Source organism: Chamaea fasciata, unplaced genomic scaffold (genome assembly GCF_029207755.1).
Source record: "Chamaea fasciata isolate MVZ Bird 193981 ecotype frontalis unplaced genomic scaffold, bChaFas1.0.hap1 SCAF_1, whole genome shotgun sequence".
Taxonomy (NCBI): Eukaryota; Metazoa; Chordata; class Aves; order Passeriformes; family Sylviidae; genus Chamaea; species Chamaea fasciata.
Genome location: NW_027094086.1, coordinates 121,953,262 through 121,977,333, shown reverse-complemented (window position 1 = coordinate 121,977,333; position 24,072 = coordinate 121,953,262). Strand labels below are relative to the sequence as shown.

General features: G+C 39.3%; 1 long non-coding RNA gene across 4 annotated transcripts in view; it reads right to left on the bottom strand.

Moving 5' to 3' along the window:
- Window positions 1-24,072, bottom strand: part of LOC136296701 (uncharacterized) — a 43,828-nt gene that overhangs the window by 8,080 nt on the left and 11,676 nt on the right. For 2 of the 4 annotated variants that reach the window (XR_010722988.1, XR_010722987.1), the window contains 3 exons: window positions 19,262-19,620; window positions 19,031-19,157; window positions 17,070-18,357 (listed from right to left, as the gene is read on the bottom strand). This is a non-coding gene — a long non-coding RNA (uncharacterized lncRNA). Of the gene's footprint in view, window positions 1-9,786; window positions 9,833-10,629; window positions 10,759-17,069; window positions 18,358-19,030; window positions 19,158-19,261; window positions 19,621-24,072 lie in introns of those variants that run through there. The other 2 variants (XR_010722990.1, XR_010722991.1) reach the window with 2 other exon arrangements.

Sequence of the window (24,072 nt, the reverse complement as noted above, 5' to 3'; positions counted from 1 at the left end):
CCAGGTCCAGGATGGTGCTGACTGGAGTTACATACAGCTGGTGGCCAGCCACAAGTGGTGTTCACCAGGGCTCAGTATCGGGATCAGTGCTGTTTAAGATTTTTGTCGATGATGAGGATGAGGGGAACAGGTGCCTCTTCTCTCAGTTTGCAAACAGCACTGGGTTGGGCAGGAGTGTTGATCTGCTGGAGGGTAGAAAGGGTCTACAAGGGGACCTGGAGAGGCTGGATCGATGGCATGAGGTCAGCTGTATGAGGTTCAAGAAGGTCAAGTGATGGGTCACAACAACTCTACAGGCTGGGGGCAGAGTGGCTGGAAACCTGCCTGGTGGAAAAGAGCCTGGGGGTGCTGGTTGACAGTGGCTGAACATGAGCCAGGAGGGAGGCAAGGTGGCCAAGAAGGAAAATGCCTTCCTGGCTTGGATCAAGGGTAGTGCAGCCAGCAGGGCCAGGGCAGCAATTGTCCTCTGTACTCAGCACTGGTGAGGCCACATCTCAAATCTTGTGTCCAGTTTTGGGCCCCTCACTGGAAGAAAGATGTTGAGTTGCTGGACCGAGTCCAGAGAAGGGCAAAGGAGCTGGGGAAGGGTCTGAAGCACATGCAGAGTGACTTATGGGGAGTGGCTGAGGGAGCTGGGGCTTTTTAACCTGAAGAAAAGGAGGCTCAGAAGGGACCTTCTTGTTGTCTACCTGAAAGGAGGCTGTAGCCAGGTGAGGATCAGTGTCTTCTCCTAAGTAACAAGCAACAGGAGAAGAGGAAATTGCCTCAAGTTATGCCAGGGAAGGTTTTGATAGGAAAAAATTCTTCCCTGGGAGGGTTGCTGAGCACTGGAACAGGCTGTCCAGGGAAGTGGTGGGATCATCATCACCAGAGGTATTTAAGAGACATATAGATGTGACACTTAGGTTTACGGTTTAATGGTGGACTTGACAGCGCTGAGTCAACAGCAGGACTCCATGGTCTTAGAGGTCTTGTTCAATCCTAAAAATTCTATGATTCTATGAAAAGTCAACAAAATTTCAACTTTTCCCCTTCCCCTTGCAGGATGATTTTTTGGTAGACAGTGATATCATATACTTTATGTACATGAACATTTATTTGAATTATCATATATCTAACATGGTAATTCTCATTCCTAATTTTCATATTTTTATGTCTTTAAATAGTAAGTGATGATGTAATTTTAATATGGCTTGAACTAACTGTACTTGAATGAAAATTAGGTTTCATTTTAAAATGACCCAAAACAGAACCTGAGATTGTTGAGTAAAGGTATGCTTATTCAAGAGGAGAGGAGTAAAAGCTCAGTACAGCATATTGCTCTCTGATTTAACAAATCCAGCATCATGTAATTGAGAAGCCCCTTTTTCAGTGTGTCCTTCAGGATTTCAATATTAGTACATTCTTTTTCTTTAACTTTTGCTGTTGGTGGAAGGAGGACAGTGACATTATTCCTGATTGCTCTATCAGATTTTCAGCTTTGCATGAACCGGCTATTAAATCAATCCAGTATAATATTTCCTCTGTTTCCCTGGGAGAAGCACAGTCTGGTGTCTCAGCAGAGGTGCAGGTCCATGTGCTCACCCAAGGCCTCTGAGAGGGGCTGTTGTCATAAAACTCCAGGGCCCTGCTGTCAACCATGAAATAAATGACCTGAGAGGGAAACAGAGCTGTCACATACATAGCGACAATTCCCCATTAGTAAAGATTTTCCAGGAGCACAAATGTACATTATCTGACAGCTGCTTCTGCAATACTACCTGAAAGCGACTTACAGCCAGTTGTTCCAGTAAATCTGAAAGGGATCTCAAAAATCAGTTTCAGGCCAGGAATGGACAAAATACAAAGAATTCCAGGGGACCCAAATGAGGGGTTTTTTTGTTTTAAAATCTCCCACAGCTTTCTTTTTAGAGTCAAATATTTGAATTGTGATCTGTATAAGACATAAAATACTTAATACATGCTCGGCTCTTTTTTTTTTTTTTTAATTTTGAGGCAGCTCATAAATTTATTGCAGTCTTATGGCATATCATTCCAATTGATTTATGGGACACAACTCAGATTTCTTATAGCTGAATTACCAAGCACAAACCAGGTACACCATCCCATTAAAAGCAAATTTACTATGGGAACTGCACATTGAAAGTTAAATAATGGCTTGATTTTCAAGATGAAACTGAAATATTCGCTTTTCTGCCAACTAATCCAAAACAGTCTATGAATAATTGCAATACCTTTGCTTTCAAAATGTTGTTTATTTTCACTGAAGGTCATAGTTTTTGGGGAAAAATTTCAGAATAATGAGCATTACTTTACATACTCTGACCTGTAGTGTCACCACTGTCACACCTGTTCACTGAAGGGTATGTTTGTCTTGGCAAAAGAACTTAGTTATGCTGAAGGATATTTTTACAGATTTTTTATTTTATTTTAAGGGAAATTTTGTATATGTATACATACACAGAAACAGCTTCAATTCATATGAACTGCAAAATCATTAATGAGCTCCAGATCAACAAAATCTGGAAGAAAAAAAGGTCTTAATCCCAGAAAATGTATCATTACAAGTTAATTCACATTTCATAGGAAGTAATATTTAAGCTAATTTCCTAAAGAGTAAACAAAACAAAACAAACAAAAAAAGAAGTATGAAATTCTCCTTTTTATATTCTTTCTTCCACCAGTCTGATCATAACAGGATGTATGATGTTAGAAGAATGATTCAGTGTAGATCTTTCTCAATATTTTCATTCTGCAGACTATAAGGATAACAGTGAAAATACAGTGTCCCAGCCTGAGCTGCAGACACACTCCTCATTTTCATTTCTAAAATTTTCTGAATGTTAACTTAATGATGTTCTTAGGATTGAAGAGAAGACTCACTTTTAAAGAAGCCCTCTATAGAATCTTTCATCAGATGGTATAGAAACCTTGCCTAACATATAAGAAGTGATAAAATAAGAAACCTTTAGATTTTGAAGTATGATGGCTCCTGAAATAAATTAAAATTAAAGAGAAAAAAAAAGGAAAAAAAAAAAAAAGAAGAAAAAAAGGGGGGAAAAGGGGGGGGGGAAGAAGAAAAGAAAAAAAGAAAAAAGAAAACATTAGAAAAAATTAATAAAAGAGAATGAGAGAGAGAGTAAAGGTAAATAATTTCCTCTCCTTGCCATTTCCAGTTTTATTTGCTTGGGGAGCCATTTGAACTTGTAAGCAAGTTATGACAGTAACTAAGCATTTGAACTGCTGTCCATGCTGCTAGGTGAGATAAGCAGGTTACTCAGTTCAGCTGGGTTAAATCTTGCCCAACATACTTATTCATAATAAAATCTCTGGTGAGCTGAAAGGGTCTTTTTAGTCTCCATCTAGAACCATCTATTAGTCTCCATCTGGAACCTCATTTTGTTCATGGTCATGAAAGCTTGGGAGACCAGAGGAAGTCATTATGTGATTATACTTAAATACACAGGTAGTACATATTTAATTTGGGGTTTCCCTGCTAGAATGCCTCATCTATGCCATTTCTTAAGCACAGAGGTTCATTTATCCACATGTGACCTGCAGTCCCTTCCAATATCCCCCTCCCTTAAGCATTGTCAGGCACACAGTGCCCATAGGCAGCACACAGAGTGGAGCAGGTGCTGACTGAATGCAAAAAAAGAGGTTGCCTTCCCAGTTGGGCACAATAGAGCTGAACTAAAACAGTGCAGCACCCATAACCTGGTGAGTGACATCTTTACCCTTGCTGTGTACTGCTGGCCTATGGAAGACGTGCTTGTGTGTCAGAGAAGTACTGGTTTGGTCCCACTTTTTCCCTGTTTGGCATACTCACATGGAAGACTTAAGTTAACTTTTCAAGAATATGCTTTGTGTGGAGAGTAATCAACATCTTATATGCAGAAAGAAAATTAATTTATGCGGGGTTTGTATCTTTTGTAAGAATCATAGCGAAAAAATGCAGAATCAGCATTGCCTGATCAAGACATGGCTTCTTCATCCTGGTTTTCCTCACTATTGGTGTGGAGTGGTCCCGTTCAGCTGTGCATTCAGAAAGCATTCTGGATAATCCCATGTTTATGCCAAATGCTCTGCAGTCCCATTGCCAGGCACTGTATTGCCAGAAAGAAATTCACTCCAAACTTCCTAATGCAGGGCATGGAATATAATTTGTGTTAGGCAACCTACACATTGTGTTGAAAGGAGACCATGAGAACAAGGGACAAAAGCTGAGAGATTTTTGTGATAAAAGACTAGGACCAAGGCAGTTACTAGAAAATGAACTGCATATAGAAGCACATCTGTATTTATCTACAAATTTTACAGTGTACAGAAGAGCATTTATAAAATGTGCAAGTGTGATGCGCATGCAGAGTACTGAGTGCTTCTAACATGACGATTTACTATACCATTTGACAATAGTTTCCCAGTAATGGATCCTAACTGTTAGTGATGATTTTAGAATTCAATTGGAATGAAAACAGGACTTTGTCTCTTTGCCTCAAGCAAGTGATGTTGGATAATCAGAGACAAAGGTCAAGAACCAATCGCTGTGTAAACAGAGGGTTAGTTCTGTTTTCTCAACTTACAGCTTCAACTCTTGCACAAATGCTGAGGAGGGAATCATAGAATCATAGACTTTTTAGGGTTGGAAAAAACTTTTAAAATGGTTAAGTCCAGCCACTAATCCAGCACTGTCAAACCTGACACTAAATTATACCCTTAAGCACCTCATATACGCATATTTTTTAATACCTTCAGGGACAGTCCTTTCACCAGTTCCCTGGAGAGTCTGTTCCACAGCTTGGCAGCCCTTTCAGTGAAGAAAGTTTTCTTATATCTAGTTAAACCTCTCTTGGTGCAATCCCTCTTATCTGGTCTCTTGTTACTTGGGAGAAGACACCAACTCCTACCTGGGTACAACCTCCTCCCAGGTAGTTGTTGTAGAGAGCAATAAGGTCTCCCCTAAGTGCCCTTTGCTCCAGGCCAAAATCTCCCAGTTCCCTCAGCTGCTCCTCATAAGACTTCTGCTCCAGACCCTTACCCAGTCTCCGTTGCCCTTCTCTGGACTCATTCCAGCACCCCAATGTCTTTTTTGAAGTGAGAAGCCCAAAACTGAACACAGGATTCAAGTATGGTCTCACCAGTGCTGAGTACAGGGGGTCAATCAATGTCCTGCCCCTGCTGGCCGCACTATTGTTGATACAGGCCAGACTGGGATTGGCCTTCTTGACCACATGGAACTCATATTCCTCACACTTGTTCCAACACACTTGGAACTCATATTCCTCAAAGAACCACTGGCGAGAGAGAAGAGAGGATAATTTTTTTGGGAAAACTAGATTCCAAGTTCAAGGTTCCTTGGAATAGCATTCTTTTATTTCCAATGCTAGAAAGGGCTCTCAGACATTTAAATTGTCATTCTACCATTGCTGTCACAAACACTAGCTTAGAAGAAGCCGGAGAATTCACGTTGTATAGGCAAAAAAGGTAGTAAGGTCAAAAAAGGTAGAGTTATATATATAAATATTCACCCCAAACCTCAGTTTCACCTTCTACTTTCCATCATCAACCTATAACATTCATACTCTTAAAATATTCCTTACTGTGAACACAAAGATCAGCTTCAGTGAAGTTGATGGCAGTAGAAATCAGCAGAAGAGGAGATGGGGCACAGTATACTGGCCACAGAATTTTATTCAGAAAATGAGAAAAGATACTGCCTCTGGGAACTAACATGACACACAACCAAATTACAACATAAAAAGAGCATCTCATCCACTCACTTTCTTCCCCGGCATCATTTTGGTAGCTATTTTCTTAAATAGGTCCAACTCTTTTTTTGCAGGTTTCAGCTAATTTTCAGAGCAGAAGTCAATGATTTCTCTGCAATGCAATTTTACATCCACAGTCACCAGTCACGTGGGAAAGAGCACATCTGCCTTGGGATATGCCAGGTGTCAGTTCTTCTAGTTATATTATTTTGTTGAATAAAGAAGAAATACCGTGGAAGTCTCCCATATGGTGCGCAGTGGTGAACATTAGCACATTACACCCAAATCTCTACTCACTTCCTCAATCAGAAAGAGAAGGGTGACCTTCTTTTCTTTGTTAAATTGTCCAATTGTAGTTTGAACTCCCATTTCACACATTTGCAGAGCAGACCCACTGCTTTGTCTGTTCTCATTTGTTTCAGTTTCTTTAGCTAGTTTTCCTTATGTGCAATGCATGTCTCATAAAGCTGTTTGTTTGTTTGTTTGTTTTGTTGGGTTTTTTGGTTTTGGTTTTGGTTTTGGTTTTGTGGGGAGAGAACCCGTTCCCAAATGTTAATGTACATCTGATTAGAAATGAGCCATATGCTCTCCTAAATTACTAATTCTGCTTACTAATGAGAAAAGCAGAAACAGTGTTGAGGACTCTGGGTGAAAGCCTCTTACTTTTGCTATGGTCTATTTAGAAGTCAGAGCAATGGTCTTGTTCCAGGATCCTGACCCAGCCAGCAGCGTGGCCGAGACTTCTGTCCAGGACCCTGGAGAGCGCCTCGCCCGTCCCCGCGGGACCGCCCGCTGCTCCCAGGGCTTGGAGGAAAAGATTTCAAGAAACCACATTTTTTCAGAGGAGGGAAAAAGGGTGTGGGTTCGGCTACCCATCCTGTTAAGCGGGAGACAAGGCATGTATGTGGGCCGCAGACTTATGTGAGAAATGTCCCTCAGGGAATGTTTTCTTTGGTCGCTATACATTCCACACTTCCTGCTTGTTCTTTGCCTGCAATGGGAAAATAGTTTGTTTAAGAAGACTTTTTATAAACAATCCTTAATTTATATTTTTTAAGTTGTATCCTGAAATAGGACTTTAAAATCTTTTGATAGCATAGAAATGTCTCTGAGTCCTTCCTTCCTCCCTTCCTCTGAGGACGGCATAGAGACACTTTACCTGTCATTTACCTTTGCCTGCATTGTTTACATCCCTCAGCCATGATCACACAACTTTCTTGTGATAACAATAACACCTGCACACATGGACACAGTTTTACAGGAAGTAAAATGTGTTTTTACCTGGCAGCTACACTGGAGAACACTCCTCTCCGAGGATTGTTTGCCACACTTTGCAGATCACAGGGTGAAAACTTTTAAGCAGCGGTGGAGTTTAATTGTCTCTGGAAGATGGACTTTAGAGCCTATTCTGGTTTTGGAGTTTCTTCCCCCAAACGATTTTTCTGATAGGGATTTTACTAAAAATCTCATCATTGGAATGACTTGATAGAATCCTAAAAATAGGTCGCTGAGTGGATGTTAGCATACATGTCGGGAAATATGTGTTCAGTTTTAAATTGAAAAGTATAATTCAGATCACTTTTCATCTCACAGTTTCATTGTGATGATCAGCTGGGAGAACTGAAGTGTCTCCTGCTTTTTAATGAGTTAGGAGAATACACTATGAAGAGAAAAGGATGCACAATGGGATTCCTTTTAATACTTAATCAGAAAACAAACCCACACTATTCCTTACCAGAGGTGTTATTCCTCACCAACTCAAAGCACAGAAAATGCTTTAGGCATTCTCATAAAAGCAATTTCAGTTATAAAGAGAAACACAAGGTAAGGAGGAAATGTCCAAGAGCTGATGTTTTCTCTTATTTAACTGACAGGTTCCTTGAATACTTGGCTGGCTTTTTACTTCATATCTTTCAGAAAAAATATATTCCAGCAGGTAAGATTCCTGAACAAAAAGAACTCTGAGCACAATATCTGTTTACTAATTATGTACCAAATGGCTGACTACTTGTTCTTGCACGTGGATAACATATATCAATACAGAGCACATGAAAACACACATATTACACATATCAATAAGCATATGGGTGGAGGATCAGATGATCATTTTACATCAGTTACAACATTCCTTTTTGGCGACTCTGTCTGTGAGAGTGCACACATCCATTCATAAAACTTCCTTGTCGATGAAGGATAGGACATGACAGGCATTTAGTTACAGGTTATTAGTGATTTGAAAGAGTAGGTGTAAAATGGGGCTCTAAGAACAGCTGCAGAAAAGAGTTTTTATTTTTGTAGAGAAAAAAGAGAATGCTTCATAGTACTAGAAAACAACAGATTTGAAAATGGTCCAAAAGAATATCTAAAATTCCAGATCCTTTTCTAAGACCTTGAGCAAAAACCTCTTTGTGGCTGCTGGCATTAAAGGCACACTATACAGCTTGAGTCAACCTAATGCTTCTATTCAAGACTGTCTCAAAGGAATGAAGCCAACTAAAAGATTAGATGGAATCTGAGTTTTAGACCAGAGATTCATTTGTAACAGGATTCCCTTTAATAGAAAATGCTATTTAATATTATTGATGTGGGTGTTATGGTTCCCAGAAGCATGTCATCTCCTTGAAGAGCTCTGTAATTCCTTTGGTAAGATGACTGTACAGAAGTCCCCTTCCCTTTTGATAACTGACCCAGAGGGCACGTACTGAGTTCAAAGAAAAGGCATATTTTTTTTTCCCTTGCAAAGGCAATCTATATAGAAGAGAAAGCACAAAGAATTCCACTTTTTTCCCCTCCTATAGACACTTTATTCAATATGTATATTCATGAATAATTCTTCTTTTTCTAAACTCTTGACTCATCTTTACTTAGGTGCATATTATCACACAGCATTCTGAGCAATGACATAACCTTAAATGTTATGTAGGTGAATCCCAAATAGCAATCTTTTTGTGTCAACTGCCCAAGAGAACAAAAATAATTACATAATAAAAGATACAGATGATATGGGTGCTGACTTACAGGTAAAAATACTGTACAAGTTAATACAACAGTGCATGGAACTCCGTACAGCCATTTTTTGTGATTCTGTGATTTTAGCCCCAAGAAAAACACAGGACTAAACCCTCGAAAATCAGAATGAATCTGTGATAATTTTTTTCTTTTTCTTGATTCCTAAATATTGGTTAAATCTCTGATATGTTCAGATGTCCTGCTTTCCACTGGGATAAAGTTGTTTTTCTTCCTAATAGGTGGTACAGTGCTGTGTTTGGGATTTAGCATGAGAATAATGTTGATAACACGGATGTTTAGCTGTTTCTGGATTTAGCATGAGAGTATTGTCGATAACACATGGATGTTTAGCTGTTTCTCAGCAGTGCTCATACTTTTTCAAGGACTTTTCAGTTTCCAATGCTCTGCCTGAGAGGCGGTGCACAAGAAGCTGGGAGAGAACATAGCCAGAACAGATGGACCATACTGGCTGAAGGGATATTCCACACCATGTCCAGGATATAAACTGGATGGGAGCTGGGCTGGAGGTTCTAATGAATGCTTAGGGCTGGGCTGGGCAGCAGTCAGCAAGCGGTGAGCAATTGTATTGTGCATCACTTCTCTTCCCTGAGTTTTATTCCTGACTCTTTTTCTTGTCTTCTTTTTTGATTACAACAATTATTAATGTTATATTTTACTTTATTTCAAATATTACACTGTTTTTAAATTTTTATCTAATTCAAAATTTTAAAATAATTTAAAATTAGTTAAGAATATATTTCTTTTTAAAGGGAAATCTAAACTTTATCCCTTAGTTATAATGCCCCCATATTTAAAGCTTTTACAGGAAATCTAACACAGTGTGGCAAGAACTGTAGCATGGGTTAATCCATTTATTTGTGTCACATTCATCATATATGCATGCAGAATTTGAATGGAATTAATTAAACTTAAAGATACAAAATTTCTACTTACAATTCAAGAACAGTACTCAATTTCAGGTTATTAATCTTGTATTTCAGGTTTTCATGCTGAAATTTCCATAGATCTTGGTCTAGATTTATGCCAGAGATTAACTGAAAAAAGGCAGCATAAGTAATTTTCAGTTACATATGAATATATTTTGTTTCTCATCCTCATCATAGACACTGTATTCAACATATGTAACTAAATTTTCCTGTGGCAAAGCGCATTAAAACTCTTTCTGTATACCATTCTTTTACAGGCAAATTTTAGACTTTTTACTACTAGACTGTCAAATAGTGTCACAAAGACACTATAAAGCCACTTCAGGAAAGAAAACATTATTTCAAAAGGTTATATTTTCCATGTTGCTAAATACTACAGATTATATGAACATTATGTTGCAATTTACCATTCGTCTGCTTTAAGAGGGATAATTCGCAGCTGAGAGATCTTGACTGCCACTGTGGTTGTGTCAGATTTAATGGGAACTAGTGGTGTTCATCACCATCCTGGGGTAAGATTTGAAGAGGACAAAACACAAATCACTGCATTTCACTATAGACTCTGTAACCTGGCTGGGTTTTGAATCAGATCCCATATAAATTTAAGGTAGGAAAATATCTCAATTATCTTTAAAAAGTAGGTTCTAAACAAACAACCAAGCAAAAAGGCCACAGTAGTCTCAGTTGCTGAAAGGAGTCTGACATCCATTTCCTGATCTGTGCTTAAGCACCTCCTGAAACGGATTAGCATATTCCAAGTGCAGAATTTCCTGGAGTAAAATAATCACCTTCTAGAGGTGTTAAGTTAGTCTGTACAAATCTATAGCTGCACTTTCCCTAGTGAATACAGAAACATCAAGTACTGAAGACCAGACAGCTGTTCAGTTAACATAGTTACTTATCACCTGTCTATCCATAGGTGGAGACATAGACCTTCCTGGGATTTCCACGACTTTGGCGCTGTAACTCGGTTTTTGAAAAGCAGGGGTAACACCCTCAGTAAAGCCTCATCTTCTCCCCTGCTCCTCCTTTCCCTGTAGCAATGACAAATCTGGTAAAATGGGTAGCATTCACAAACTCCCTGCTTCTCCACAGAATTCACTGCACAGGCTGATAAGGAAAGTGCTGGTGCTCAGACAAGTCTATCACTATCCCGGTCCTGTGTCCCATCCACTCTGTGTATTTTCTAGAAAAGAAGAAGGTAATAGATTTTTATCATATCCCATTCATACCTTCTTCGTCTTTGCAAGCCATTCTGTGGTTTTCCCAGCTCTAATTCATGCTCCTACCACTTTTCTGCTGGCCCACACAGTCAGGGGTTCACAGGTCACCTTGACATCAGCAAACTGCTTTTTCAGCAAGATGATATTTACTTCAATATTGGAAGCAAATGCTTTAATAACAAATCAAGCAGTAAGAGTAAAGTTAAGAATGCATGCTGAAGACACAAAAAAATTTAGATGACTAAACTGAAGCTAATGCATGTGGGCTGCTAATCACTGATATGACCTCTAAGACTACGTGGGACAGTTGTTGGAAAGAGCTGCCATTCTCTCCTGCAACAGACTAAAGGAAGCCAGCTCATTCTTTCGCCTTCAGAGCTTGATAATGACTGATAGGTTGCAGAAAAAGCAAAGAGTTTGGGATTCAGTGAGGAAACCAATAGTTTATATTTCCTCAATTTTACAGTCAAAAGTAGACTCTTTCATCTAGGCTACTAGAAGATAGTAACTCTTTGAAGAAGATATTAGAAATTTATGAAATATCTCAGAGATTTGATGTCAAATAACAGATGGCATTTATGCAGCAACTTTAAAACAAATAATCTTGTGTTTTCTTACAAGCTTCCTATAGAAATTAATCCCATTGCTACTAAATTTTTAAAGAACATTTGAGTAGTTTGCATACTTTCTTGTACATCTATCTTTTCACATGTTAGTCAAATGAAATATTTAGGATAAATATTTATCACATAGTAAATACTAACAAAAAAAGGCCCAAATAACCTTTTAGTTTTATGTACCTTGTTTATTATCCTCATCATAAATACTATATTCAACCTTTTAGGTTTATATATTTGTGCTATGCTAGGGTTAGCACAGACATGCAGCTTATAGAAACCATCATCTTTAATCATTAATTAAATTAATTAATTAAACCATTAATTTTAGCCAAGTTTGCTCTATTAGGATGAAAATAATGATGGTAACTGTTAAAAAGAAAATTGTTAAAAGACAAAATATTTCTCTAACTTGGAATGGAATTCCAATGGATTTTTTTTTTTTTCCATTTTGAAAGGTTAAAAACTGAGGTAAAACCTAGTGAAATTTATGCAGAGTTGTCTGTGGCAGACTGTCAGGTATGTAACACAGAGTGCAAACCGAGGCATTTATTTGTTCTAATCATATTAGAAAAAAATTCTTGCAATGTTTATGCTGCTTACACACATGAAAAATACAGAAAATTACAAGATTGCTTCTGCAGAAGCAGAAAATATTTGCAGTAATGTTATCCATCATCTTTCATGTATACATCACCTATTTGTGATGTATAATTTTCCAGGTTGCACCCATGAAAAAATATACATTTATGAAGACCAAATGCTTTGTGTTTTGCCATGAGTTCTTTAGCTTCTTTTTCACCTGAGACAATGTTGTTGAAAACTTTGATTGGGAAGGAGTTGTTTTCAACTGTAGCCTCCTGGTGCCTGAGACTAAGGAAATTCCAAAGAGTTTCTGATATTCTATGCTACCAGATGGTTAAAGAGGAATAATGTATGGTTTACCTTTCTTCAATATATTTTCCTCATCTGCCTGGAAATTCCTGCTGAAGACACCTGTTTTATTTCTCTGAAATAGATGGGAATGTTAGGGCACATCTTTCCAAGGGGACGCTGTCCTGGTTCTAAGTACTTAAAGGGGCAGGTTAAGGTTTTCTTTCACAGAAACACAGAATCACATGATGGGAAAGGTTGGAAGGGTCATCCTAGAGCACACTGCACAGAACTGCATCCAGGCAGGTCTTGAATATCTCCAGTGTGGGAGACTACACAACACCTCTGGGCAATCTGTTCCAGTGCTTGGTCACTGCAGAGTAAAGAATTTCTTCCTCATGTTCAGATGGAATTTCCTGTGCAGCAGTTTCCGCCCACTTGTCCTATTGCTCAGGACCCCTGAGAACAGCCTGGCTGCAGCTTCTTGGCACCCTCCCTTCAGATACTGACAGACCTTTGTGAGGCTCCCTTTCAGTCATCTCTTCTCGAGGCTGAGCAGGCCCAGCTCCCTCAGCCTTTCCTCATAACAGAGATGCTCCAGACCCTTAATGATCTTTGTAGCCCTCTGCTGGACCTGCTCCAGGAAATCCATGTGTCTCTTGTCCTGAGGAGCCCAGAACTGGGTACATTGCTACAGATACAGCCTCACCAGGGCTGAGAAGAAGGGCAGGATCACCTCTCTCAACCTGCTGGAAACCCTCTTCCTGATGCCCTCCAGGATTCCTTTGGCCTTCTGGGCCACAAGGGCACACTGCTGTCCCTACAGTGGTAACAAATACAGAGCTGTGGCTAAGGAAAGGCTGGACAGGCCACCTTGCTGGGGGAAATCTGGAGAGCCCAAGGGCAGACTGTGATTACTAAAAGTCCTGTGAAGCATTTGCATCAATGGGAGTTTTACAGGGCTACATCACAACGAGTCTCATTCTCTCCTGACCACTTCCTCGTCTTTCAGCTTCTGCCACCTCCCTCTCCACACTCAAGACTACAATTACAATGAATCACTATGACTTCTGATGCTGCTTTGCATTTGGCCTGACCAATACAGACAGATTATTAAAGGAAGCTACAAGAAAGCTGTACACGCCTACTGACTCAGAACAGGTTTTTACTTATGCAGTAAATTAGAGCCAATCCCATCATCCAGGCTGTGATCAGAACTAGTTAAAGCCTAGGCTACTTTGAAGAGTATGTCTTCACTTGAATAAAGCAGGGAAGCACTAACAAAGTTAAGAATTATTCTAAGTAAAAAAGTCTCCCTATTTGCCTTATGCAAGGAATACAATCTGAAACTAAACACAGCTCAAGCTGGTGGGTTTTTTAACATGGTTAGATCAATCTCTCTGTGATTAGATGTTGCTTTTGTAGTCACTGAAGAAGTAACCAAAAGTGGTTTTGATATTCTGTGTAAGCATCTGCCACATAAAATTAAAACATAATGTTTCCAGAAAACATTGGTAAGTTAGCTTTGCTATCTGTCATTAGAGAATAATCTTTTGTGTTGTTTGCAATCTGATATACTTGTAACTTTCCTCTTCTTCATAATAATTGTCCTTTTTTCCACCTGAGTAAGCTAACAGAAGGATCTGGGGTTTGAGCTTGTCATTCTGTCTTCATTCACTCCTCCTTTCAACCAGACACACAGAAAAATAGCTCTTGTTCAACGTTAAAGTACTGGAGCCTATCTTTTCAGTGCTGACAAGAAAAACCACGGACTTTTTCTTTTAAAAATCTACACTTGTCATTCTTCCTGTTCAAGCTTAATCACAGATATTTAAGGTGTCTGACAGCCACAAGTGACATTGCTTACAGCCTCTTGAAACGTGCACTTCTTAACCTTTAAATGAAACTAAAAAGTAGTGGAACAGTTATTGGAAAGGATATTAAAGAGAAAATTGCTCATTTTTCAACAGTATTTCATTAATGTAAAATAATCTTTTTGGATCTGGACAAGATATCTATTTACAAACCTAGCCCCTTCTTGTGCCTTCTGTGCAGTTGGCAGGGAAGCTAGCTGGAAGGGGCCAAGGGGCTGACCACAGCAGGTCACCTTTCCACAGCCCATTGTGCAAGGGCCCAGACAGGCAGATGAGACTCAGATGATCAGCTGTTCTAAACTAGTGCTTTGTTTCATTTATTTTCTGCTTCAGTTGCCATGGACTTACAAAGATCACCCAGTCCAACAGCCCTGACCACTTCAGGGCTAACTAAAACTTAGAGTATATCATTAACGGCATTGTTCAAATGCCTCATAAACACTGACAGGGATGGGTGATCCACCATGATCTACCACCTCTTTCCAGGATAGGAAAGAATAGAATAGGATGAAGAGAAGAGAGAGAGAAGAGAAGAGAAGAGAAGAGAAGAGAAGAGAAGAGAAGAGAAGAGAAGAGAAGAGAAGAGAAGAGAAGAGAAGAGAAGAGAAGAGAAGAGAAGAGAAGAGAAGAGAAGAGAAGAGAAAAGAAAAGAAAAGAAAAGAAAAGAAAAGAAAAGAAAAGAAAAGAAAAGAAAAGAAAAGAAAAGAAAAGAAAAGAAAAGAAAAGAAAAGAAAAGAAAAGAAAAGAAAAGAAAAGAAAAGAAAAGAAAAGAAAAGAAAAGAAAAGAAAAGAATAGGTTTGTGTTGGAAGGGACCTAAAGGATCATCTAATTCCAACCATCCTGCCATAGGCAGGGACATCTTTCACCAGATTACTCAGCTCCATCCAACCTGGCCTTTAACATTTCCAAAGATGGGACCTCCTTAACTATCCTGGGCAACATGTTCCCGTGTCTCAACACTCTTACAGGAAAGAATTTTTTTCTCACCTCCAGTTTAAGCCTACTCTCTTTCAGTTTGAATCCATTCCCCCTTGTCCTGTGACTACAAGCTTTTGTAAATAGTCCCTCTCCATCTCTCTTGTCTGTTCCCTTCAGGTACTAGGAGGCTGTAATTAGGTCACTCTGAAACCTCTTTTCCAGGCTGAATGATGCAGGACTTTGGCTCTGCTTCAGCTTGTTCTCATGCTTACACTGATGTATACCTGACATTTATCACTGCCTGAAGTTATGAATACCTTATTCTGAGCAGTGATGAGAGGCTAGTTTGGGAGGAGACGAAAGAGCTGCAGTTTCTAGTATATGGGTTGGAAGGAACAAGTCATGTCATTCTATGTGGAATGGAAGCTAAAGACACTGAAAGGTATCTGCTTTCTTGCAATTTCAATTTCCCAGTTTCTCTGAACACCAGCTGTGTAATTAGCTCAGTATTATCCAGGGACTAGGGATACAACCTGGTAGGTGCTCACTGTGCTTTGAACCCTCTCCTCAATAGGTAGTGAGACTGCTGGGAGAAGACTTGCTTAGTCTTCAAAACTTAGGCTGCTGTGAAGAGCTGATGCTGCTAGTATGTACATGAACAGAATCTCAGAGAGCAAAAAATCACTTCTGTTAAGAAATGTGGGACAGTCTCATTAAAAAAAAAAAAAAGAGAAACAGGGCATTGCTTGTGTAAAAAATTCTTCATTAGAGTATCTCCAGCTAAATCATTTCAGAATAAAGCCGATCAAACAACTTCTAAAATTTCTTACTGGCTAATTCAGTACTATATTAAATGCCATATCAACACAATGCCCTCTTGATCATTTAATCATGGTCGTTATTCCTCTGGGAGTCACTCGGAGGCTACAGTGCCTCTAGGGGTTCCCCTATCTGTCTTCACAGTAATTGGCCTAGCAAAAAAAAAAAAAAACCTTTCCTTTTTCACTAAATGAACTTGAAGTTACATTAAGCAGGGTGAGCTGATGAAACCACTCCTCACCCCATAAAAGGGAAAAACACTCCTTGTATTTCCCTTCTTCCCCTCCTCTGTGCCCCCAAGCACCTGCTCTGACCACGTAGGTAGCACCGGGCACCACTTTGTGACCTATTCATCTCAGTAACACAGCACACAAGCACAGGAAAAGAGAACATTCTCTATAAGCAGTGAGCTCCTTGAGCAGTGAGCTCAGCTGGCTTGGGGAGGGGGCTGGTGAATATTACAGCAAGTAGAGAAGGAGGAAGGACTCTGTGGGAACCAACAGCACTTGCAATGAGGCTCTGTGAGCACAGGAGGAGCAAAACCTCCCCTTTTCAAGGGACAGCAAAATGTTAGAACAGGGTATTATGGAAATACATGCCAGAAAATTTTACCCTCTGTTTCTTTCTCAAATGTGTCAGTGTTTACTTGTGTAAGTCTTACCAGGAATACTGCTCAGGGAAAGGAAGAAAGATGAAATGCAGTGGAAGCAGGTTGTTATTTGTCAAATCACTAGAACAGTATTAACCTGGACAATATAAGAATAAAATCTCACTGCATAATTCCAACATGTTTTTCCTTTTTAAAATATATTGCTGCTTTCTGACAATTTTTCATGTATTTAATAATTTTTTTGTTTCAAGATTACCCAATAATAACAGTTTTTAATGCTAGCATTTAAAACTAGTTTCCAGTCATTAAATCAAATACTCTGAACATCCTGAAGAGAATAATTTATTATTATAATACATATAAATAGCACATTTATATAGACTATAGAAGAAAATACTGTGAATAGAAAATACATTACTCATGGAACTGGCAAAATAAAAACACTTGAATAGTTATTTTTCTATATACAATGCATCATATAAAATCAGTTTAATTAATAAAATGTCATAATAAAAATTAAAACAAAATTAAAAGTTGAATACTACACTATGAAAATATAAAACTTTTATTGAGTGAAACTATATTCTGGAAAGTAAGACTATTCAGACTAGATCATGCACAGACCTAAACTCCAGTTCCGTTACCAATACTTAAAAGTCCCAGAACAAGGCAGGTCATAATAAAGTATATTCTGCCTATGCCACCTGTTGAGAATTCACCTTTTTTTCCTCCTTTAGGCTGGTCTCCTATATCAAGCATAGGAGATTAGAGGTCCCACCAAGAATTCATGTCAGGGCAAATTCCTTTGGAAAATGTTCGTTCCTTGTTTTATGTACTTTAATTTAAAATTTGCTTTCTTAGCCATAAAAATTGCATGCAGGTCCACTATAAATATCTCAACCAAACTGACTTCATATAAAACAGAGGTACAAAATTTAGACCCATGATTATACTCATAAATGATCTTAAACACTGAGAAGTATTTTATCATCAGTACACCAAAGCAAGCCCACAACACAAATACAGCATCTTATTTCTTCACATTTAAGACATAACTTTAAAATTGATTATTTTGTCTTTTTTTTTCCATGCTATACATTCTGAATAGGTGCAAAGGGTGTCAGCACACTGGCTTTCTCAGTAACATCATCTTCTTCTAGTGCAATGTTAAGTTAATCTGTGGAGTACCTCCTTTATTTTTCCAGCAGAATGACTATTCTCTGCTGACTTCAATCCCTTAGGGCTTCAGTGTAACCCAGTATTCCTTAATTTAAGCTTGTTTTTCATGTAATGGATAATGGGTTGGGTTTTTTTCCCCCAAAACATTACAGCTTTCATTTTTCTTGCCCATAAAAGCCATCATGTGCATCAATAGCTATTTTATACCCTTTTTGCCCTCCTGTGACCTACATTCAAAACTTTTCTTAGAAGAAAATCTTTCTTTCCTCTCAACAAAGTACTCTAAACCCAGGACTCTTTATTGCAATCTTAGTGAGACAGCAAAGTCCAGTAGTAAGGAAGATCCTCTTGGATTTGGCAGATGTAAGTTCAATGTTCCACAAAAGCTCTTCTTAGTACTCTAGGCAAGTCATCTAGTGGGATCCATGATCTTAAATAACCATTTTGAGTAAAGACTTTAACATCTCTGGGCTTTGGTATCCCAGCTGTAGTGGGACAAATAGAACTCCCTGTTTTTACCTGAGTGTTGTAAACATGAGAATGTAAAAATTAGAGGGCTCTTACACATCCTGGAATAAACGTTTAGTGATAAAATCCTCTCTATGAGCCTCACAGGGATCTCATAGATTACAGACTCAAGCAATTTTTCATAATGTGTGAATACTGGAATGTACTCATTTTTTACAAACAGGAAGATCTTTATTAAATTCTGGTGCAAAATGGGAACTGCACCAAAAAAAAGTGCTACACAAAAATACACTCTTGAATTATTAATTAAGAAATAGAAGTAATAATTAAATTAAATAGAAAAATGAATAATACTACAATCAGTGCACTTTGTACTAAGGAATTATTAAATACCATAAATAGCTCGAGCTTTCCTTAGTGTTCCAATTAAGTTTCAACTGCATATTACTCTATTATCAGTGGTATACCTGCAGCAAAGGCAGGCTTGAAGAGCATTACCTTCCAGTTTTTGCCTTCATTATTAATGTAGCAACACTGTTAACCAGAGTTTATAGAACCCTATTGATTAGTATTTTCACTGTCATTGATTGCAAGACAGACTGTTCATCTTTGAGGGATGGTTCCACAGCTCTAGGCAGCTGACCCAACACCCCTCCACAGCTGATGCACACACTGCTCCCTGCCCTTCCCACCCTTCCTTTCTGTCCCAGCACTGACCACTCACCCTTGATGCTTGCACCATGCCAGCTCCACGGCTAATGAGGTCTTTTGGGGAACCACTTTTAGTCAGCAGTGGGGCATGCCAATTCACATCAAAGCCTGTTATAACTGGAACAAGGAAGGATGGATGCCTGAGGAGACAAGAACATGTGGATCAGGAAGAAAGGGGGAGAGGGCATGGGGAACAAGGTTTTCTTGGCCACTGAGATCATTTGCATTCACTGCTGACTCTTGCCTTGAATGTGTTCCTTGGCTAATAGCATATGCAGGCCAAAAAGGTCAGTAGGCAGGGCAGGTTTGTTCATACTAAAGTGATACTTTCAGTGCTTCTTTTCTGGAGGGCATTTGGTATCTGCTGAAGTCACATCCCAGGCACCTTCTCCAGATTTTTGGGTCTTCTGATGAAATTGGAAGATCAGACACTTGGGCTAATACCAACAGGTTCTTCCCAAACTTATGGCACAGCCACACAGCTATTGGCATCCTCTCCTCAGAAGCCAAATAGCAGAATTGGCAACAATGGTCATTAACTTGTGGCTGGGAGATACTGCGCTGGTGAAGAACTTTTTTTTTTTGAAAACAAGTAAAAAATGCCTGCAATAAAGAAAAATAATAATAATAATAAAAAAACCCACCACCACCAAAATAAAGCACACACACACACACACACACACACACACACAAAAAAAAAAAAAAAAAAAAAAAAAAAAAAAAAAAAAAAGAGGTTGACATATTTTAGACCTGACTTTAAGAATATGAAATGTCCAGCCAAGGAACTTCTCCAAATCATAGAGTACTGTGAGTGAAATGGTAGTGCCTGATCACTCAGTTCAGCTTTTTGTTTAAGAGAAATGGCTAGGAGCAGGGCCAAAAAGGATACTAGACCAACCTGTCTCACATGCTACAGTAGCTCTTCAGAGAGTGTTACTGTATTGCACCAGTCAAAGCAGCATTAGACTCTCTTTGTGAATATCTGCATGGACAACATGATAGACAGGGGATCAACTCTCACAAATGCTTTGAGAATGGTAATTCCTTCATCCTCCCTGCTTATTTTTAGGCTCATCCATATATTCTGTGAAACTTTAATTATATGCTTTAAAATCGCTATGAGGCCACCACATGTCCTGATGCCACTCATATACCACATCTCATGCTGAGTAAGGCATTCCTCATTCCGGGCTTGTTTGTTCACTAGGTATAGCTTAAGCTAACTCTTCCCCATGTGTCCTAAGGTTAGACTAATTTCTCCTGTTTGCATTTCCCACTAAGGTTTTCCCTCCCAACTTGACACCAGTCAACTTGTCCCTGGTACACAGGTTGAAGCTGAAAACCAATGTGGAAAATTGTGGAGTCTGGGCTTGAAACCCAAGCTGAAGTAACAGCTATAAGGTGTTCATGTGGGTCATGATGCCAGCAAGGGCAGTTTAGGAGTCCAAATAGCATGCTTCTCTTTCCAGCTATGATACAAGCACAGTCTCACAGCATGGCTGAGCCTCTTACAAAGGACAGAAAGAATAAGAAACGATGAAAGCAAAGAGAATAGGTGTAGAGGTGTTCTGCTAACCCCACAGTGAAGGAATGGTGTCACACCTCTCATACCTGATCTACACTGCTGCTGAAAGGTGCAATTCTAGTCTGTGCCTGGCCACATCTTCTCACTTTCCCTTTGTGTTGGGGCTGCACTGCCTCATCACCACAGGCAGCTGAAATAGCTTAGTTGAGAGAATATCTTTTGTGTGACTGTTTTTTCCAGTTGGGTTAAGTGGGTTTCTCTGAGTTGCTGCATGGCCACACTGGTAAAACCTCAAGGAAATCAATGTTGATGCACACCTGGGCAAGAAGAAGAGTCACTCTTTTTGGAAATGTATCTTCTCAAATTGGCTAAAGGCAGTTGTGAAGCCACACAGCTGCATATGAACCCAGCATAAGTAAATACATTGCTGTAAATCAGTACATTAAACTAAATGCCAAACCCAGAAGACTTTATTTAATTAGTGTAGCACTGCATTTGCTAATGACTAGTGCTGCAATGACCAGTGAGATCAGTATAGACCACCGTGATGTGAAAGATCATGGCTTTTCTGAGACAAGCACTGTCAAGAACAAGCAAACTGAGAGAAAGTACAGATGTTAAATGTTCCTGAAGTCTTTCTGTAACTAAAAATGGGAGATTACAAACTCTGTCAAAACAAGAATAGTTTTAAAAATAAAAGTAGAAAATAAAGAATCCACAATATGTCCTGTGATACAGAATAGCAGAAGGGATCAAACTGGCATAAGCTCCAGCGTGCCAGTTTTCTGCTTCTTAGAGGTGCTACCTGCTTTGCTGTGCCAGCTATCTCAGCTTTACACAGAGCCTGCAGGAACTTTGCACAAAGTATTTACTGATCACATGGAACAGAAGGAGTGAGGTTTGACTTTGATTATCCCGGTTGTTCCCTTTCTCACTCTCTGTTAGAACCAGGAAAAACAGCTCGTGTCAGCATAGGGATGTGGACCAGGGAATTGCACTTAGAATAAAATTTGTTGCCAAACTGACAAAATAGCTGCGCATAGCCAAGTATTTCACCTGCACCTCCGTATGGTTTCAGCAGCTACTGTCTGGCTGTTTTCTGCCCCTCCCTCTTCCCAGTGATTGAATGCTTACATTCCCAAAGAAGGAGATTTAATGGTACCCAAAGAGTTTGGCACACCATTCATGCTCTTCAGTCATCTCAGCTAAGCACCACAGCAGAGCTTACTCTAGAGCTGCGAGGTGCCCTCATGAAGCTTCAAGACAGATGTCACTTCAGTGAGAATATCTTCCATTTTTTAATATGTAAAATATACACATTAAACCAGAAAGCTTCTCTCTTTCTCTTAATTATGTTTTAATTATTATTTTCTCAGGTAGGTAAAGAGAGAAACAACTTTGATATTATATTTTATGTTGACCTTTAGTCATTTGTTTGGCAAATTTAATGTTTCATTGTAGGAAAAAAAAAAAAAAAAAAAACAACAAAAAACCAAACCGCAAAAGATATCTTTCACTATCTAGCAACTGAATTTAGCAGCACTCATACATTTGTCATTGCCAGTATGTATTACATCAGGAAACCACGAGATTAATTAGATTTCCTGTTGAGCTTAGAGAGCGGCAGAAGCCATCTAGCCAGTGCAGAGTTGTTATCCACTGTTACAAGAGACGTAACTCTGACATTAAAACTCTTTAGTAGTTCTTCATCTGAAGACTAACATGAATAGGCTGCATGATGTCAGGTTGGTTCTGTCCACTTCTGTGAGCTGCTTATTTCAACATACAATGAATTTGCCACCTAGGAAAGCCGTCTTCCATGCCAGGCAACCATGTCTACACTCTAAAATATATATTTAAATATACAGCTATAAATTAAGGTGTTCTTCTAAGGCAGATGGAGAGCTGTTCATGGCCACATTCTTCTGCTAAGAAGAAAAGCTTGAACTTTGCAATTTCTTAGCAACAGATACACGTAATTCCAAAGAGTATCCAAAAGCAACTTCCTTTCTTTTCCTCATATAATAACTGAAACTTGATGAAAAGAGAAGAATTTTGTTATGATTTAGAATGTGACTTTCAACTCTTCAGAAGTGAGTCTTGGTAATCTACATGAAGCTCTTTACAAAAATGAAATCATGTCTTATATTTCCATCATAATTTAACTCAAAAACAAGGTAAAAAGGAAACCACTAAAGAAACTATAAAAGTATGACCCATGTAAAATGGCACATTTTCTTCACTGTTTTACTGATATTTTTTTCTTATAAGAGAAGAAGGAATAGATTCCAGTAATCACCTCCCATAACCCACAACATCAAATACGTGTATTTACTTGGCCAACAGCAAATGGGTGTTTTCCTCCAGAGAGGTTTAAATTTTATTAGCAAAAATCAGTTACAATTCAAAGGTTACAACAATTTGGTGGAAGAGGTGTTGTTTGGGTTTTTAGTTGGTTTGATTTTTTTTTTTTTTTTAATAATTATCTGGAGTGCCATCTGTGGCAGAAGAGTTAGGTTATGTGATAAAGCTCACCTGCACAGCCACAAAGATGCTAAGGGACAGTGGAAGGATGAGGAACCCAAATTATACCCTGTTGGGCTACCCTCAGACCCATCACAGAAGCCATCAGACTACTGAGGACCCATCTCCACAAGTACAGAGGAGTACAATGAAGGCAGAGTGGCAGACAGGAACCTAGAATCACACATTCAAAGAATCATTTACATTGGAAAAGACCTGTAAAATCATTGAGTCCAATTGTTAATCCAACACAGACAAGTCCACCACTAAACTGTGTCCTTCAGTGTCATGTCTACATGTCTTTTAAATACCTCCAAAAGTGGTGATCCACCACTTCCTTGGGCAGGCTGTTTACAGGCTTGGCAACCCTTTCAGGAAAGAAATTTTTCTTCATGTTCAATCTAAACCTTCCGTGGTGCAGCTTGAGGCCTTTTTATCATGTCCTATCCCAGGTTAGCTGGGAAAAGAGGCTGAACTCTACCTGGTTGCAGCCCCCTCTCAGGTAGTCGTATAGAGGAGTAAGGTTTCTTCTGAGCCTCCTTTTCTCCAGGATAAACCCCAGCTCTCTCAAAGGACATGCACTCCAGACCCTTCTCCAGCTCCGTTGTCCTTCTCTGGACACACTCCAGCACCTCAGTGTCTTTTTTGTAGTGAGGGGCCCAAAACTGAACACCGGATTCAAGGTGTGGCCTCACCAGTGCTGAGTACAGAGGGGCAATCCCTGCCCTGGTCCTGCTGATCACAGCACAACCTGAACAAAGTGCTACCAAGAAACAAACACTTTATTCAGGCCCCTCCCTGGACTGTTCCAGCAGGGATCCAGTGTCCAGGTGGAAAAGCCAACACGACAAGGTGCTGCAAGCAAGCAGCTCTCTAGATCCCCTTTCAGACCAAGAAAAGGTGCTGCCTAGGGGTGGAATACATCATTCAGTGCAGGAGAAAAGCATTTTCAAGTTGTACAGGATTTACTACATAATGTTTAGGGGAGGATCCAGAGTCAGGTAAAG